The sequence below is a fragment of the Equus przewalskii genome, chromosome 25 (genome assembly GCF_037783145.1).
Source record: "Equus przewalskii isolate Varuska chromosome 25, EquPr2, whole genome shotgun sequence".
Classification (NCBI taxonomy): Eukaryota; Metazoa; Chordata; class Mammalia; order Perissodactyla; family Equidae; genus Equus; species Equus przewalskii.
The window spans coordinates 21,616,095-21,628,639 of record NC_091855.1 but is presented as its reverse complement, the minus strand read 5'-3'; positions in this window follow the sequence as shown (position 1 = coordinate 21,628,639).

The following is a 12,545-nucleotide window of genomic DNA, read 5'->3' as shown; positions in this document are numbered from 1 at the left end:
GGCTTTCGGGTGTGTGTGTGTGTGTGTGTGTGTGTGTTGGAGAGAGGAGGTTGGAGAGGATGGAGGAGTGGAGAGGTGGCAAGGAGGAAAATGAGAAGGTCTAGCTATTCAAAAGCGAATAATCCCTTCCTCCAGACTAAGGGCCCGTCAAAGCTGGGGTGTAGGTAACGTTAAACAGACTCCTAGGGTCCCCCACTTTCTTGTTCAGCTCTTTCCTCCCCATTCCCCACTCTACCCCTGCTCCCTACCCTCCTCTCTCTTGGCTTTGATTTCACACTCAAAGGGCTGACGTGTAAACCTCTTTTTATATGTGAGTTGAGACCTAATATATTTCCTCTCTTATGAACATTTGCTTTTGCGCCTTAAGGCAGAAAGCCCTGTAAGAACCCAAGAAATGCACCTCCAAGGTGTTGTTTAAGGCAATGTAGTAGACAGATGCAAGATAAGAGAAAATGGAAAGTTCTCCACCTAAAGGTGTCTACATTTCTGATTTCTGCCCACCTTCCTACAAAGCAACCACTCTACATGGTGGTGAGAAGCAGCCGCTCCTTTCCAGAGGTTGTCTACCCTCAAGCTCTCTTCGTTCATAAGCGTGATGCGTCTACAGGAGTTGCTGAGGCCCTCTCTACAGCATCCATACAATGTAGGAGAGAGGAGAAAGTTCTTCCGAGAAAGTGCGTCCAGAGAGCTTCAAGCCCTGCAAGAAACTCTTATTGCCTCTTTCAAGGCAACTTGGGTTGTGTTCTTTCTTTCTTCTTCTTCTTTTTTGGTAAATCTTCAGTGATTCAGTCATTGCTGCAGACTGTGTTGAAAGGGATCATAGAATATTGCTTGCTGGTGTGATGATGAGGATGAGGATGGTCATGAGGATGACGGCAATGATAGCTCCTTCTGTGATGTGCCCACATCCAGTGCCAGGCTCTGTGATGGGCACTTTAAATGCTTCATCTCTAGTCATTAGAACAATCCTACAAAGTAGGTGGAATTATTACCATTTTACAGATGAGAAAACTGAGGATCCAGGGGGTTAAGTACTTGCCAGGATCCCTGCACTTAGGTGGTCTCCAGACTTCTATGATCGCACGCCCTATCAGTAAGAATTTTTTAGAACATGCATGCACCTCCATTAATGTCTATTTATTTATTCATAAAGCATAAATTAGTCCCATGATCATTAGTTATATCTCAAGGCACAGAATATGCCTAGGGCAAAGTTTACTGTGAATAATAGTGGATGTAAATCCACATTTCAAACAGCCTTCTTGATAATTTTTCATACTTTTTTTTTGCCAATTGCTTGTCAGATGTGATTAGATCAACATTATTTTTACCTCATAATATGGTTGACAAAGAGCTTGTACGAGGACTGGGAGAAGGCTCGGCTCTGTCATTTTTCATGTCAACTTGAGGTTTAAGCTACGATTTCTAATCGTGCTTTTCGTGAGAGTAATTCAGTTCAACCCAGATAATATTACCTGTAAATTCACCGAACGAGGCAAAGGCATACTGTAGTGGGACAACACACAGAGAGCCAACAAGCCCGACTGGACGCCATTGCTGACTTTTCTTCCTCTTTACAACGCCCCCCTTTACTCCAGACCCTAAGTCACAGCGGCCCTCGGACACACAGACCAAGGCAGAGTGACGCATGAAACTTTTCATTACACATTAGCAAAGCTAAATTTGCTTGTTTTTGTTTAGATTTTAGAAGTGTGTAAATAGTTCTAAAAGCTTCCAGCATTCCAGTGCTTCATCGTGTGCTCTCTCCTTGGCCCCCACAGCGGAGGTTGGTTAAGCAGTGATGCTAAGATCCAAACACAGCTCTCTCTCTCTCCAAAACCTGTGTTCCTTCCATGGGAGACCATCTTGGTGTTGGTGTTGCTTTTCATTTGATTTTAGAGCAAAACTCCTTGGAACCAGGAGTCAACACCCATCTGAACCATTTGTCTTTCTTTTTCTTCCCTCCCATATTTTGTTTTCCTGCCCAAACAAAAGAGATGGCCTTGAATTTGTGAGAAAAGCCCTGCAGTGGGATGGAGAATGCAAAGCTTTTACATCCTTTTTCTAGAAAGTATCATGTCTTGCTTGAGTTCACCTCAACATATTTCCCTGATTCTGAGGGACTCAGTAAATGTTTGTTGAATAAATGAAGGAAGGGAGGAAGGAAGGAAGGAAGAAATGAATGAGTATTTTGGGGATCCCTGAGATGGTTGAAAAAAGAGTAAAGCTGAGAAATAAATGATGGGTGGCAGGACCTGGGCACAGACATGGGGGCCTCAGAAGTCCTGGAGCATCCGCCTTTGAGAATTAAATGACATCTAACCTTGGTCAGCGTTTGGAAGGACACTTTTGGTTCAAAAAAGAAAAACGTTACAGTACACTGTGATAAGACCATTTCCTTTCTCACAGCGTCTCCTTTAATGTCAGGTCTGAAATATGAAGTCATTAGGGGATATTAAAACAGTGCTGACAAACTAATTAACAAAAGACATTACGCCGGATGGGCTCAATTTATCCTTTTTAATGGTTCTTATAAATGGGTGCCGCCAATTAAAATTAATAAAGATTTACCAGCGATTGCCCGGTGTACATTGCTGAGAAGCGCTGCTGAAGGTCGGCTTAAAGTCAGCTTTGTTGGAGCTGCAAGTTCAGCTCTGGGGCGACAAGTCCCACCGAGTCCGCCTGCTTCTGTGTCTTCCCCGGGCTGCTCCTCCTTCAGCTCCTTTCTCTGGCCTTTCTGCCTTCTGCTCTGAGCTCTGAGTCCATCTCCCCCCATTCCTACTGTCAGCTCCGGCCCACCCGAGACTGACTGAGATGCAAGAAAATTAAATACCTAAAGGGAGAATGATACGCTGCCCCTAGTCTTAAGCTAGCTGGTTCTATTTGTCACAATATGCATCGCGGCGTTTCTGCTGTCACCTCCAGAAGGTGCCTTCTGGGTTGTTTAGCAGCACCCTTGCCTTTAGATCTGCCCAGGCTGGCTTGCCCTGGGGCCTTCTGGGTTGTTTAGCAGAACCCTTGCCTTTAGATCTGCCCAGGCTGGCTTGCCCTGGGGCCTTCTTGATGTCCTCGATTCTGGGGAGACCCAGCCGCATGGGTGCACCGATGCCATAGGTGTGGGCCTGAAAATGATGCTCAGAGAACTGCCCCCAAACTCACCTTCAGTGAGTGGAGCTCTGGAGAGAGTAGGGGTGGTCAGTGTTCACAGAACTCTGTGGTCACTCCTTTTTAAAAATCAAGTGCACGTTCCTTTTATTATGCATAAGACAGCCTCTGATTGATCCCTCTCTTAAAACAAGGGATACCAGCAATGTCCATGCAGACTGTGCCCTGGTTCTGAAGGCCTGCCCCACTTCTGACCACTTCTCCAGCTTGGGTGCTGAGCAGCTGCTCTGCTGGAACACTTTTTACGCCCAGATCCAAGCCTCTTCTATCCTGCAAGTGGGCTGGACTTGGCTCCACTCAACATCAGCCCTCCTGAGGGATGGGTGCCGTTATAAGGCAGCTTTCAAGGACTGGGGCCGGATGAGGTCCTGAGGGAGATCTTCCTTGCCTGGGAGGGTGGGCGGGTCAGCAGGGCTGAATTTTCACCCACTCCCCGCACCCCCCCCCCCCCCCCGGGCTGGATATGGTGGTAGTAGCAAGGGCTGCGGATGTGACAGAAGGGGAGGCTCCAAAGAAGAGGCAAAATCTCGGAGGCCATTTTCCCAGGACCCTGCACAGCTGTGAATGGCTGATTGGAGGAGGTAGAGACGCAAGACCTCTATTCAAACCTCACAAGAGCCTGAGACAGTAAGGGAATTCCCTTAGGGCATAAGCTGACAAGTTGGAGTCATAGGAGCCTGAGGTGTGGCTCCCCACGCTGCCAGGATGTGATTTGAAGGAGTCAAATGGTCCCTTCTCCCTATAAGCTGATTGCCATCCCTGTTGCCTTGAAGTTCTCCGGGTGGAATCATTGAGGGTTGGATGCCAGCTACTGATCTTGGCTCCAAAGGCCGCAGTTAGTGCTGCTTCCCTGGCTCTCTTGCTGACCTCCAGGAACACAGGTGAGTTTATCACATGGACCATGTGGTACCTGGTGTCCTAGCGGCCTGAAGAACAGGGCAGGTGTGTCAGCAGGGTAGAAGTAGGGCAGGAGGGAGAATGAGACTCCCAGGCTTGAGATCACAAAGGAGCTAAAAACCAACTTTTCCACTTCACCATTTACCCAGTGCCTGCTTTTGCCTTGTGCACCCTTCATATGCGAGTCTGTGTCCGGGGACCCCGGGAGTGGAGTCAACGACAACTGAGCAGGTCCTTGGACACTGCTTCTTGAGTGAGATCTAATTTCCCTACCACAGTCCCCAGCAGGGCTGTGTCACTCCTGTTGCAAATGGTGCCATTGGACTTTCTTTTACCCAATAGGTCTCCTGAGAGTGGGCCACACTTGGGATCACCCAAGGAAGAATACTAGGGGTCCCCAGATTGCGAATCCACCACATCTGGCTGTGTGAGGTTGGAGATAGCCGTATAAATGCCCAGCATATGATGATATGCAATACATGTTAGGTCTCTTCTTGCAGCTTTTTCCTGGGTCCATGCCACCCCCACCTGTTTACAATACGGGGCTAATATCTGGGACTGTGTGGTTGGAGGGAAGCAACATTCTCGTCAAGTCAATTGGCTTTGTTAAAAGAACCCAAGAAAGACTCTAATCGTTTAGTCTCTGTAAGAAGGAGAGAACCAGGAAGACTTGGACTTACTTAAAAAATCAGAAAAATTATAGCACAGTGGGATCTGTTCGTTCTAGGTCATTTGAGTCATAAAAGCCAGAGCTGGACAGGCTTTTTGAAACAAGGGTTGAACAAGGATGAGGAGAGACAGCTTCCGTGGAAAGGGCGAGGCAGGTCCATTCTCACCTTGGAGGGTCCTGGGTGAAGTGGCCTTGCCTACCTTCTCCATTTCCCCCTCCCCACTTCCCACCTAATGCCCTGTCCACATGGAAAAGTGGAAAAGAGCAGGAGAGGCATCTCACAGCAGAGTCCCTCTCCAGGCCATGGGGAAACCGTGCATGGGCAATGAATTCATGGGGAATGTGACCTCCAGAGAGCCTGACTCCCTGGGAGGCATTAGCCACACTCTTAATCGTGCATTTTATTGTTTCCTTTCTAGCATCGCACAGCAAGTCACTTGTATGACAGTACATTAGAGGCGACAGAGCAAGTTAAAATAAATAGACTCTGTCCCCTCACAGAGCCTCCTCTATCAGAAACCAGGACACAAATGGCTTCTGAAGGCCAGAGGGGTAAAGAGTCCATGAAACAGGCTTGAAGAGAAGATTTCAAGAGTTTCCAGGAATGCGTTCTGTGCGACCTGTCTGAAATATCAAGACGTAGACGCGCAGGAGTTGAAAATCCAAATGCTTGCAATTATAATCTAGTAACAAATGGAAGGGACCAATTTAATTTTAGCTGTGATCCTGCCCCACTCCCAAGCTAAGTCGAAGGTGCTTTTAGTGTTTAAGGCAAGAGCATCGTCTGCAGGAGGAGGCAGTGGAGAGCCCCTGGACTTAGAACCCAAAGATGCCCTTGAGATCTGGAGCTCCTCCACTGCTGCCAGGCTGCCCTTGGATAAGTGGCTTTACTTCTCTGCGTTCTGGTTGCTTCAGTTATCTGTCAGCTGGGAATCAGCGCCCACCTCCCTCACACTGCTGCGAGACTCCAATTAGACTATGTACCTGAAAGCGATGTGTACATAAATGGGAGAGGTTATAGATCCTCCGTAAGGACTTCAGATCAGGAGGCAGAAGGGAGTGGGGACTGGCAGTTGTGTCCTTACCTGAAGAAATTAGCTGGCATGTATTGTGCTTCAGTCCTTAACAATCTTGTGGGTTAGGCATTTTTATCCTGTTTTTACGGATGAGAAAATCAAAGTTCAGTAAAGCTGTGAATTGCGTGTGGTCGTACCACCAGGGAGTGCCAGCGCTTTGACGTGAACGCATGCGTCCTTACTCCACACCTCATGCCCCTTCTACCTTCTGGCTAGAAGCGCCCAGCTGGCGTTGTCAGTGTCTCAGAATCATCTGGCCAGCACTCCAGGGCTCAGTTCCTTCCCAGGAATCACAGTGAGGAGATGGTAGAGACAAACAGGGTCAGGGCCCAGCTTCTCTTACCCATCCACACCCTTGTGGACCTATGTGGGGAAACTGCCATTCATTTTGTCCATCCATCCATCCATCCATCCATCCATCAATCCATATGTCCATCCATCCTTCCCCAGGAAATTAGTGTCATAGAAAAAGAACAGAATTTTGAGTCAGCAGTGAATTTCAGTACCTGAGGCAGAATTTCTTTCACCTGCATCAGAAACATCTGTTAAATGTGTGGATTCCAAAACTTAGTGAATTCGATTCTCTGAGGCTAGAGCCCAGTAATCTGTATCTTTAACAAACTCTTTGGGTGACATTGATGTGCACTTAAGTTTGAGAATTGCTGCTCTAAACATTATCCTAATTCCCAGTATGTTCCAAGCTGCTCAAAGAATAGAAAATCAAATACCACTCTGGTTTGGGCTGGGGAGCTACCCTGTGGGCGCTGTCCTGGACATCGGATTGTCCTTGACTCCCTGAGAAATGAGAGTCTCTGCTGTGCCCTCTGCTTCCATCCCTTTTGCCCCCAGTCATATCTTTTTCTCTCAGCAAAGGAACAATCCTCTTTGATTTGGTGACACTCAGAATTGATGCGGCTCTGGAGTACGCTTCTTTCCCTCCCTACACTGAAAGCTGACACATTCTAGAATCCTAGATCTGGGAGGAGCCATAGAGATTCAAATTTGTCTCTTCTGACAGCAGAGTCTACTCTTTTTTTTCACAGAGCTTTCTTGCATACAGCTGGAGCTTAATAAATGCTTGAATAATGAGTCAATGACTAAATGTTTCTCCTAAGCTATTCTAGGCCTGAAATATTTGCCTAGGACAAGTTCCTCATGTTCATTGGGAAACCAGATATCAATAACAGGCATTATAATAATTCTTATTTGTTATAACAGTAACTACTGCTACTAGCATCAAGTATTGAGCACCTAGGTGCCAGGTGCTGTATTAGATGCTTTACAGACGTTATCTCACAACATCCTCACAATAGTCTGGAAAAGTCTGTATTATTATCTCCTTCATACAGATGAAGAAATTGAGGCTCCGAAAGCCAAGCTGACTTGTTCAAGGTCACAGCTAGGAAGTGGCAGAGCCAGGATTTAAAGCCATATATTTTAGTCTCTGAAGATGATGTTCTTTGCACTATTCCAGGCAGTCCCTCTTTACAGCTTAGTAAGTATTAGTCTGCCAGGTCTCCCAGGAATTGTGTGGACAGCTTGACCTCCCCTCACGCTGAGGCTGCCTGGTCTTAGGTAGACCGCGTGGGAGCACTGCGAAAGAGTGACAAGGACCTTGTCCGAGCAGGAACAGCTCTGGGTACAGCTGCCATCATTTCAACGTGAGTAGGCTCTACTCTCGTGTCAGGAGGGGAGTAGGCTGGAGTCCTCTTGGCCCATAGACGACTGGAGCTGCTTGAAAAAGTACATACTGTACACACTGTGGGAAGAAATGAAATCTTATATTTATCTAGCACCTAATACGTAACGAAACACTTCCACCTTCACGCTTCAGTAGTACTCACAAGAGGTTGGTGAGGGCCGTTATAATTGGTCTTAGCTGTTTAGATAAGGATGCTGAGGCTCAGATATGACAAATTTTCCAAGGTGGTACAGCTGGTGAGTGGCTGAGCCCGCATACGATCCAGTTTTCCAAATCTCAAAACTCCTCACTGTATCTTCTAGAGCAGTGCTTCTCAAAACTTTAAAGTGTAAACGAATCACCCAGGCATCTTGCTAAAATGCAGACTCTGACTCAGTAGATCTGGGGTGGGGCCTGGGATTTTGCATTTCTCATGAGCTCTCAGATGATGCCCGTGCTGCTGGTCCATGGGCCACACTTTGAACAGCAAACATCTTCTAGACTGTGGTGTGGACGCTGACCATCCCTCTAAGGCTGTGAATCTTAGCAGGTCACACTCCTCCATAGCTCCTCCTGGCTTCTCCCTCTGCTGTCTTGTATGGGGACTTCTTTTCCAGTAGGATGGAGATGAAAGCTTGGTGGAAAAGAATCATGAAAGTTAAGGACTGTCTTCATGCCATTCCCTTATCTGCCTTGCCACCCTGCAAGTTCCTTTCAGGGACACTGGAGAAAAGAAATAAAAGTCAGAAAAGCACTTCAAAAGTGTCCAGCTCAGGACAATCCAGGCAGGCTTCTGGCCTCCACCCTCCTGTGAGTTTTTTCTACCCTCCTGTGGGAAGTGTGGATGTTGAAGAAATGAAAATACTCTGGGAACCTTAGTGGACAGGATATCCCATCTCTTATCTTGTGGATAAGCTGGAATTCAGTAGCATTTGTTAAGCACCTGCTGTAATAGAAACAACAGTCAGTAGCTAATGAGGGTTTCTACGTGCCTGACACTGTTTCAAACACTTTCATTTATTAATTCATTTAGTCCTCCCAACAACTCTTAGATGTCTGTAGTATTTTAATTTCCTTTCTACAGATGAGGAGGCCCAGGGTGATTAAGTAACTAGCCCCAAGCACACAGATGGTATGTGGCAGAGCGTGGATTCAAATCCAGGCCCCCTGACTGAGGGTTCTTCGCCCCTCGGCTGTGTAACTTCACTCCTGGGCTGGACTGGGAGTATTCAAAGGAGCGTGTGACATGGAACGGGAAAGGAGATGACTTGATTGACTTCTGTAGGGCTGGTGCTCCACAAGCAACATCCTCATAATCCTGACAACAACCCTTTGAGGTAGGAGGGGTCTTCCCCTTTTAGAGATGAAGAAGTGGAAGAGAGGGCTAGTGGCCTTTCCCAAGTCTCGCAGTTACCAAGTGACAGACCCAAGGTTTGAACTCAGGAGTGTCTGACTCCAGAGCCCACGCTCCTCCCCTTATCCCTGGAGGACTTTATGGCACCAGCGGGACACACCCAGCAATGTGATGTTCTGATGGGGACGGAGTCTCCATGACCTCTCAGGGCACACCTCCCCTCCACAGCCCCACCCCTCAGAGGAACCAGATGTGTGCAACTGCATAAGAGAGGGACTATGCGGTCTTTGTGGCAGCTGATGAGGGGTCCAGATTTTTGCACCAGGATTCAAGTTTCTGGATGGTGGGAGAGGCGGATGACAGCATTTGCACCATCGTGTTCTCCATTCTCCCTATTAGCAAAAATATGTATGTGAAATTGCAAACTCTAAAGTGCTCTGTGTGTGTCTGTTGATCATCATTTTTAGTGAGCAGTGTCAACATTTGTGTGGTCAGTGCCTGTGGGATTCTGCCTTTGGCATGTGAGTCAGCCATAGTGAGGATGGGGCCCAAGTGGACCTCCGATTTCTGGAATCTGTTGTTACCGTTTAGGACCCTCTATGACTTGTTCCTTCCTCTGCAAAAGAACAAATAGAGACTGTAAATTAAGGCTGTTGCTTATTCAAGGTGATAAGTAAGCCCATGGGAGACAGGGCCACTTTATCCTTTGGGCAGGGGTGATGTTCAAAGACTTAACATCTGGCGAGCATGGGCATTGACCAATTAGGATGGGTATGGGAAATAAACAACAGGTACAGCTGTCCTGGAGTGCACCAGCTGAATATCCGCCCTGCCTTCAGGTTCTGAGTTCTGCAAAATTCTATGAAAATGCTTGGGACTTAACAACAACAACAAAAACCCCAAATATTAAAGTTAATAGTGTTTTAATGAAATGTTTGTAAGTGATAACATTATGTCAATAGCTAATTGCAAATCAACTCCTAAACAGTTAGCTATAAATTCTATTTGATGTAGGCTATGGGAGCATTTGAATATGTTTGGTAAGCAGTGCAATGGGGTCTCCGGAAGTGAGAGTCCCTCGGTTTTGCAGACCCCTAAAATCCCCGTGGAGGAGGGAGGGATGGTTAGAGCTAACGATCACCATCAAGTCAAATCTCTCCTTTCAGATCTTGTTCTGTGCTTATGTTTTTCTCCGTGGGTCACCAACAGAGTACAGGAATTCCCCATTCATTCGAGGGGTCAGGATAGGGTCAGTGGGGGTTGCAAGAGGGGCCCTGGCCTGTGCAGCAAGAGATGTGCATTCTCTCCCTGGATCAATTGTTTTCTCATTTATGCTGCACATATTTACTGAGCCAGGCTCTGTGCTAGGTGCTAGTGATATTACTAAGCAGCTGTGTGGCTAGACAAGCCACTTGACCCATCTGTATCTCAGTTTCTCCATCTGTAAGATGAAGGTTTGGACTAGGTGGCGTTTCTGGGTCCGTTAGCTGATATTCCCAGGAACCAGAATATACCCAGGGGCTGTGGTAGAAACCACAGCAAGGTCTTTGTGCAACACTGGGGATGTGGAAACATCGCTCTTTGTATGGCCAGCTGGGCCCAGGCCTTTAGGAGCTGCAGACCCCAGAACCTGGGCCTGAGGATTTCCATCTGAGCTGGTGGACCAGCGCGAAGTGCAAAAACTCGCCCTGGGGTGTTTCTCATGCTGAGAGGTCCCTGGCCACACCTGAAGGCTCAGTGCACCATCCCTGCGACGTCTTCCTAATATCTGACCTTCTCCCTTAGGAAGGTCCCTCCCTGACCCCAAGCCTCCTTTCAGTCCTGGAGAAGGTTGCTGGTTGCTGGGGAAGGGTAGGGGGAGAGGTATGGCACAGGGACGCCTGCCCAGCACAGGCCCCTTGACGACATCAGGAAATGGGGCAGTGGAGAACAGGGTGGGGCAGGAGCTAATGCAAATAGTCGTAATTTGGGCATCCAGGATCTCCTAAGCCACGTGAAACAGGTGAAATTAATTGTAATAATGTATTTTATTGAACTCAATATTCCACATAGTATCATTTTAACTTGTAATCATATAAAAATTATTGATGAGGCAGTTTACATTTTTTTTTCATATTAACTCTTTAAATCCAGTGTGTATTTTACAATTTTGGCATATCTCAATTCTGACTAGCCACATTTCAAGGGCTCAGTGGCTGCATGGGGCTTGTGGCTACACCTGGGAGGTGCAGCTCTAGGGCTTTCGTGAGTCAGCTTCAGGGAGGTTGTGAACCCCTTGAAATTGGTTAACAATGTTCGTTTCTGGGGGCCGGCCCTGCGGCCGAGTGGTTAAGTTTGCGCGCTCCACTTCAGTGGCCCAAGGTTATACCAGTTCGGATCCTGGGCACAGACCTAGCACGGCTCATCAGGCCATGCTGAGGCAGCGTCCCACATAGCAGAGCCAGAAGGACCTATAACTAGAATGTATAGCTATGTACCTGGGGGCTTTGGGGAGAAGAAGGAAAAAAAATGTTCGTTTCTGTGTACATTGTGTATTTTTTATGAGAGAGTGTGTAGCTCTATCAGATTTTCAAAAGCATTAGTGACCCCCAAAGGATTAACAGGAAAATGTTGAGTTTCTCTGAACCGAATCCTGTGAGATCCAAAACTTAGCATTGCAGGGCTGGGTGGGGTGTCCTGCCCGTGGACTTCCCACACTCTGACTGGCTCTGATTCCGGATAGTTACGTGCATAGTGTATGTGAATCAGAACATGTGGTGGCCAGACGGATGGAAGGGGCACCCTAAGGCTGACTTAAAGGCAGGGAAAACCATCATGGGAGAGAGGGGATGTGTCTTGCAATTTGCAGACCAATATTATTCCTAGGATCTATGTTTCAAGATGAACTTCCAGATCACCAAGGAAATGGAAATACTGTTGGGTTCTCCAGATCCCAAGGCAGACGTAAAGAAAATAAATTAGCTGGTTGGGAATTGTGTGCAGATGTGTGTGTGTGTGTGCGTGTTTTGATGAAGATTAGCCCTGAGCTATCTACTGCCAATCTTCCTCTTTTTGCTGAGGAAGACTGGCCCTGAGCTAACATCCGTGCTCATCTTCCTCTACTTTCTATGTGGGATGCCTGCCACAGCATGGCTTTTGCCAAGCAGTGCCATGTCCGCACCCAGGATCCAGACTGCCGAACCCTGGGCCACCGAGAAGCGGAACACGCAAACTTAACGGCCGCTCCACCAGGCCAGCCCCTGCAGATGTGTTTTAAATGTCACCCTCCTCTCTCTCTCTCTCAGACCCCCTCCTCCAAACGAAGACATCAGCTTTTGAATCACATGAGATGATTTGAAAATTAAGTGACTTCTGAGTGGCCTTGGCCGTTTCCTCAGCCCTCAAGGCTGATTTATTCCTGTAGCAAGTCCAGTTAGAGGGTTTACCCTCTACACCACGGATTCTTCACCTGGTGACCATGAATGGCCACTGCGTACACACCTGTGAGAATTTTTCTGGGAGGGCATTGTAAGATTTAATCGAATTGACAAAGGTCTATATTATCCATAAGGGTCAAACCGCTGGTCCACACCTTCCAATTAGTGAGGATTAGAGCCAAGAGTCTGAGTCTCGCTCTGGTCCTGGAGTGTCTCATGAAATTCCCCCTAGGGACACTCACCCCCTAGAGACACTCACCCCCTAGAGAGGCAGGTAGAGAAGGCA